Consider the following 7,864-nt stretch of genomic DNA (forward strand, 5'->3'; position numbering starts at 1 on the left):
GAGAAAACTGGTGACACAAGGCAAACATCTTATGAAATGCAACTATTTATAGTCTTGTTTCGCTATAAGGAGGCTGGTGAACACGCTGAATACGAATTACCTCAGTTCTGCAGCTTTCTGTGTCTTTTTAATGCATTCTGTTTCAGGGTCACTTTCAATCAATATTTCATTTACTTACTGAGATTGAATGGGCGCTCTGAGACACAGTGTGCTGTTTATCATACAGATTGGACACCTCATTCTAGATCCAAGATCTTTTCCTCAACACTGGGAGCTGTCCTTTCAGCACCACAAAATTACTGCTTGAAGCTGCATTGCAGTTTTCTTTTCTTTTGGTTTTGTTTGTTTTTGGTTTGGTTTGTTTCTCGTTCTTTTCTGTTTTCACTGGGAGCTTTTCTTTCAGCACCACATTGCACCTAGACTTTTTAATGGCTGCCTTCCTCTTTGCACTGAAGACCAATTTCGTCTGCACTTCCAGTTATTGCTATTACCTGTAGGACTTTCTATCCTACTTCACCTCACCCAGTCCACTTCCAAAATAGTAAATGTATCTATTTCTGTGGAAGTCATTTCTCATTGAACGATCAGAAACAATGATAAGTTCTAACCTGTAACGGCTCATTTCGACTCATTGCTTACAGTAGATCTCAGCTATGTTTTCTGCTTATTCGACTCCTTCCAGCTTCCCATCACATCTGTAACAAACTTTTAAAATTATATTGCCACACCACCATGCACAAACCTACCTGCACAGTAGAGATAGATTATTCCATAGCATTCAGATGGTTAACAGAGGTTAGCAAGTCCTGTATTATATATTTATATCGCTTTCTAAGAAAGTGCATATTAATGTTTACTTTAAGAATGTGTAAATGGTGCTATCAAGAATCTGATAAATTTTATCCCAGTTTTTTGTGTACCACTTCTAATGTATGAGATTTATTTTTTTATTGGAAAAATAAACAGTATGAAAGCATTAAATTGGTAGATTTTAGTAATTTGACAATGAATGGAATCCCCATGTTACAGGCCCTATCTTTTCTTAGAAATTTTAATGGTGGTAATAGACTTCAACAGAGGTACTGGTAATGACATTCCTTTTAATCCATTCTTATGGTACATTCTTGATTCATATAATGATTCCTCACTGAGTCCTTAAGCAAATTTTGTTTACTGTAATTCTCCTCCAAGAAGGGAATTCTTGCTTCCCAAGGCAGCAGTTGAAAGGAGATGAAGATATAATTTAACACTCTACATCACATACCCAATTTGAGACCAGTTACTCTGTTAGTAGAAGAAATTCATTGATCATCAAATACAGGGCAAGCATGGCTATACATAATAATTTTGAGTGCAATGCAATCTTAGAAATTTAATATGTACACTTTATTTAAATGATGCAAACAGCCATATGAAATTGCTTATGATTAGAAAAACAGAATGAACTCATTTTGCCTCCTGCTTGGTTTCTCATAAACATGAGTACATAATATTGTTGTGCACTGTTGTCCATAGATGTCTTTTTACATAAAGGGTAAGTATCATTACTTTAAAATTGTTTTGGAATTATGCATGTTATTTTTTGTTTCATCAGATATGTGCCCCAATTAAATAACATCTTTACAAAAAAAGAAAGTATCAGAAACTTGTATTAATTTTGAAAAAAATGAAGCATAGAACATATTACTAGATAGGATGTCATTCCACTGGTCTATAAAAACAAAAAAACAACTGTTCTTGAAAAATTGAAGCATTACCTTGTATAATTAATAAAGTACATCAAATCAGATTTGTAAATAAAATATTGTTTAAATCTAAAGTATTCAATATTTTGATTAGATTATTTTTTTAAGGAAAATATTTAACGTGTATGTGCTGGATTTTTTTTTAAATAGTTTTTTATAATTGCGATGGAAGGGCAATTGTCTCATTAAAAGTGGTGCAGAGGCCAATACTTGGGTTGCCATTAGATATATAAACAAGTGAAAACTGTGGAACAAGTTTTAAGCTCATTTTGGAAAAAAAAAAAACAGTTCTGTAGAAATGCATATTTGTATTTGTTTCTCTAATAAATCTGCAAATAGCTTTAAACACAAATTAGTTTTAATTATTTAAACATGAGTTCTGTTAAGCAATTTAATACCTGTTTTGCCTTACATTGTGTGAAAACGTTGTCCTGTGGAAATACAGGCTTATTGTGAAAATGAAGGTAGATCTGCATTTATTTGAAAAGGCCAGGCATTTAGCACCTGGCTGTGTTTACCTCTATGATATCATTGAAGAATTTGCATAGAAGACAGTACTACCCCACATTATACCAGCTAATCTACTGCTGAAATCAATAGAGGACCAGTGTGAATCTGCGTTAACTCAGTATCAAGTAAAAGACCAACAAGTAAGTGAAATCACATCTGAATGTTTGATAACCAAACCCTGATGCTGGCAGTGCGCTTCCTCACACAGCAAGGAAGTAATGCGGCTTCTCAACTGTAGAGGCTCAGTCTTCTTGAGTGTGACTTACACATGATTTGAAGTATTGCCCCCACTGACATGTATTCCCCGGAAATAATGAATATTGAAGATGTTTTAGGGTAACATACAGTCATCTTTCTGTTGTTAATATAGCATCTCCACTTTGAAAATGCTTGAAGATAAATATACATGAAAATCACTGATGTGTCCAGTCTTCTGTTTTTGCTTTTTGTTTCATTTTGTCTTTTTGGTGGAACAAAATACTGTTGGTGGAAGACTCAAACTGAACATCCCAGTCCCGCAGAACTATGTATAGTATTCAAAGTACAATGAATTCTTTGGAATGGCCAATTTATTTTCAATTTGTAAACTATTTGGGAACATCTGGACAATGAAATGTAAAGCATTTCCAATGGTTCATCCAGCTTTGTAGTTTTTTATCTATACCAAAAGTACTGCATTTTAACTAATTGGTACTTGTATCAATTTCCTTTTTAAGATAGTCTAAACCAAATTCAAAATGATGACCTCCCAAAAGTTTCAGACTTTTATCATACTTGGTTTTTTCCTAAATGTTAAGATGGAATAGATCTATAGTAGAAAATGTACTTAATTGAAGTAATCTAATATAATCAAATCATCATAGATAGACTTGGTGATTGTGGCATTTCACATTGTCCCTTTCAGAAGTAAACTTTGGAAATGATTCTAACTAAAGAAAGACCACAGCCTTGGAGATCAATCCAGGTTAACACTGTTAAACAAAGCATGACTTTTCGAGTTTGAAGCCTGCTCAAGAATTGAATTATAATTTGAACACATACTGGCATAACCCAAATCTCTTCATAAAAGCCCCATCTTGTTTTCTAAATACATTGAGGGAAATACTGTTAAGAAAATTCTCCACAGTGCATTTTATGATATATAAACCATTTATGACACTCAGTCATTTGCTCTTCACCACTTCATAGACACAACCCTTCATGATCTTTAACATTTAACAATTTTATAGTATCAAGATACATGACAGTTTCTTTTTTTTGGTTGGACAGTTGGTTTGGTTTGGGATTTGGATTTTCTCCCTTCCTTTTTTTTAAAAAATGGGTTCATTTTAGCTTTCTCTTTGTGACAGATGTTTACACATGGTTAGATTAAAATAAAGGCAATTTCCGTAGCTATTTGCCCCCAGAGTAGTGGTATAAAAAGTGATTTTTAAATGACAAATGCTATATATTCTTAATGCTTTTAAGACTAGAGTGAAAAATATAGGGGTTAAAATTGCTCTATTTGATTTTACTATTTCAGAAAATATCACTGTGTATGTGTGACATACAGAATCTATTCAAGAGAATGTCAATGGATTTTTTTGTCTTCAACATCATAAAACTGATTTTCTATCTTCTAGAAGATAGGTGGCCACATAGAAATGTCATCAATAGCTGACCAGTTTGCTATCCATTCAAAGCCATAAGAAGATGCTTGCACAGTGCTGCTGAGCATGAACACTCTCTCATCCCACGAGCATTTGAAATATATTTTATTTGGATTTTAAGATGTGATGTGTATCATTTAGTACTTATGTTAAGACCAATATCATTGCTTTAAAAGATTATATTTATTTTTTCTTAGTTGGCTTCTTAAGTTTGTTTTATTTTGTTTATAAGCCTTTGATTTTTTAAATAACTTTTCTTTATATGCTTAAGATATTTGTTGAGTTTGTGGACCAATGATTAATTTTCTCTAGAAGTTTTTAGAGCAAATTTTATGTATTGATGTATCCAGTCATCATAAATTTGCAAAAATAAAATATGTGAACATTTGAATCTGTTTACCATTTGATTTCATATGAACTTTGTTTTGAAAAAAAAAATGTTAGATTTCACCAGCTTGGACCAAAAAAAAAAAAAAGGAAGGTGATAAAAAGACAAGACACAGGAAATCAATCTTTCAAAGAGTGACATCATAACCCTGGCTTGGGCCACAGCCACCAAGGACACCTCAACTTAGCCCACTCTGAGGCTATGACATTGCTTAAACATTCATGTTAACACACCATTATTCCTTGCATGTTGAATCTGCCATGGTGTGGGTATTGTTTTCCATGCTGTTGCTGAAGAGTTTCTTGCAGTGATGCCCAAGGATATACACTAAATAGTGTGGGAGGAGAGTGTCACCTCAGATGCTTTTGTTCTGGTGTTTTCGTTGCACCAAGTACAGACTAACACTTGGATTTTCTTTGTTGTTGTAATTTTCTTTATCTTTCATTCATACCTGTACCACTTAATCCTGATATGAAGAAATCAGGGAGATATTTTCACTAATTTTTCATTTTAAGCAGAGTACACTGAGGGCACAGAATTGATACTAAATAGAAATACAAATACAATGCCACTGTTCTCAGAACAGTGTGTCTTAATGCTCAACTGAAATTATATCATCAGTTTATTTTCAAGTTTTGAAGGAAGTAAATGTTTTGGAGGATTTGTGGGTGGGGAGGCAGGTTTATGAGCAATGAGAATGTCATCACTTGTCTGTAGTAAAACAGTTAAAACCAATATAATTAAGCTTATCACACCTCTTTTTATATCACTTCAAATGTTTGGGAAAAGCAAAGTTACAGTTACAATGCTATAATTATAATATTCATTATGACATTTTTTCTCATTAGCATAAGCTTTATTGCCATTAGCTCTGAACATTTTTAAAAAGATGAACTTCTAAAATTAAATTTTTTGCAAGAATGTTTCTTAATACATAAGTAGATAAGAAATTTTCTCTGAAGTATTATTAGGACATATTTTCTGCAACATGTGAGGAGATTAAAATAACTATTATATTCTGCTACATGCTGAAAGCACTTTCATATTAATTCACACAATACTATAAGGTGCCAGCATTGATTGCATCCCTATTTTGCAGAAAATGAGATGCTATACAATTGCTGAGTCTGAAGCCACTAAGATAAATTTAATAAATTGAAAGTCTTCCTCTACTGACGGTATAAAGATTTTTGGTTCACAAACTAAAGTGATAAAAACAGCATTGGAATGTTTCTGAGACAGTAAGCAACTTTAGTGCAAGATCAGTGGTTTTGTTTTCCAAAAGATGGAAATAGCCTGAAATTTTCAGAATTACAACTATCCTGTAAATCACATTGCACTAGCAAACATGGCATTTGTCATGCCAGGTTTTTATAGTGCTGGTTGACTTGGAGGTGTAGCTTTCAAAGTAAAGAAGGGATACTCTTATAAGACCTGAAGAATTTCGGGGAAGTAAACATATCTCAACAATTGGAATGGCATAATAGATACATGGAATTGCCAGCAGTAAATGTGCCTCAAGATCTCTTCGGTGTATTAACTGTAGAATACCAGAGAAGGGCATTATATTTCTTTGCAGGGCACACAAGATGCATTATTTACCAGATTTCAATGCAGTACTTAGGTGTTTTTCTTTTCCTCATAAAAGTTTTGCCATTTGAAGCACTTTGAGATTTAATTTCTAAAATATACATGGTCTTAACTCCAATGAATGCACATGCTGAAGAGGAATTAAATGTTGGAAGTTTATCTTTCAAAGTAAAATAAAAGTATGTGTTCGCAAAATGTTTAAAATTTACTTAGGAAGTACATTTTTCATGCCAAAACAAAATGAATCCTTATCAATTTTAAATTTATTGAAGACAATATATTTAGAAAACTAAAGGACCTCACTGTGCGGCTTATACAATGTAAGCTACTAAAAGGCACATTGTTTCTTGACAGTTCTATAGTGTCTCTAAATTTTACAGTTTCTTGAGAACCGTCCAGGTATTTATTTAACTTGTTAAATTCTTAAGGGCAATATGTTGTGAAAATTTTATTAAACCATTATTTTTAAAACCTGTTATAGGGATTAAGTCCAGGACCTCCCTTGTGCTAGGCCCTGACCCTGAGACACAGCCAGGAATTTCTTTGTTTTTTGATTTGACACAATATGGTAAATTACCCAGACTGCCCTTCAGCCTAGTGTCATGTCCCTCTCTACCTTTTTTCTGGGGTCACATTGCTTCACCATTATACCCTCGAAAACAGGATGTTTTGTAAGAGACCATTTTGAAACATGTAAAATCTAAAGGAATTTTTTATTTGTTTTTGTGTGTGTGTGTTTGTGTGTTACACTGTTTACATTTTCAAGGAGGCAGAAAAATAAAAGACACAAATCATCTGCATGCTCAAGTGATCAAGTTCACCCTTTCACGTTATTTGATTATCAAAATAATTGTGTCTAATTAACTACCAGATCCAATGTAATCATCCCATTTAACATTTTATTACTTTTGTAGAGCAATTATAAACCTTAAATCATAGAAGTGCCTTGATTGCTTTTTTTTTTTTTTTACCATTTTTTAAATTTAAATTAGAAACAAGCCTGCTTGCTTCACATGTCAATCCCAGCTCCTTCTCCCTCCCATCCTCCCCTGCCCCCCACTAACGACCTGTCCCATTCCCCCTCTGCTCCCCAGGGAGGGTGAGATCCATCATGGGGGATCCCCAAAGTTTGTCATATCATCCAGGGCAGGGCCTAGGCCCTCCCCCATGTGTCCAGGATGAGAGAGTATCCCTCCATGTGGAATGAGCTCCCAAAGTCCATTCATATGCCAGGGATAAATACTGATCTACTACCAGAGGCCTCATAGATTGCTGAGGCCTCCTCACTGACACCCATGTTCAGGGGGTCTGGATAAATCACATGCTGGCCTCCTAGCCATCAGTCTGGAGTCCATGAGCTCCCCTTGTACAGGTCAGCTGTTTCTGTGGGTTTCACCAGCCTGGTCTTGACCCTTTTGCTCATGACTCTTTCCTCTTTGCAACTGGTTTCCAGGAATTCAGTTCAGTGTTTAGCTGTGGTTGTCTTTGCTTCCATCAGCCACTGGATGAAGGTTCTAGGATAGCATATAAGGTAGTAAGCAATCTCATTATCGAGGGAGGGCATTTAAGGGAGGCTTCTCCACTATTGCTTAGATTGCCAGTCGGTATCATCCTTATAGGTCTCTGGAAATCTCCCCAGTGCCAGATCTCTCCTCAAATCTATAATGGCTCCCTCTATTATGATATCTCTCATTCTGCTCTCCTCTATTCTTCCTGCTCCCCCATTTCCTCCTCTCCCCTCCTCTTCTCCCCCTCTCTTTATCCCAGCTCCCAATCTCCCCCCACATGCTCCCAATCCACTCAGGAGTTCGTGTCCCCTTCTCCTTTTCTGGGGTACCATGCATGTCTCTCTTAGGGTATTCCCAGTTTCCCCACCTCTCTGGCAGTGTGGATTGTAGGCTGGCCATCTCCTGCTCCATGTCTAAAATCCATATATGAGTAGGTACATACTGTGTTTGTCTTTTTATGACTTGGTTGCCTCA

Source organism: Cricetulus griseus, chromosome 5, assembly GCF_003668045.3.
Source record: "Cricetulus griseus strain 17A/GY chromosome 5, alternate assembly CriGri-PICRH-1.0, whole genome shotgun sequence".
Classification (NCBI taxonomy): Eukaryota; Metazoa; Chordata; class Mammalia; order Rodentia; family Cricetidae; genus Cricetulus; species Cricetulus griseus.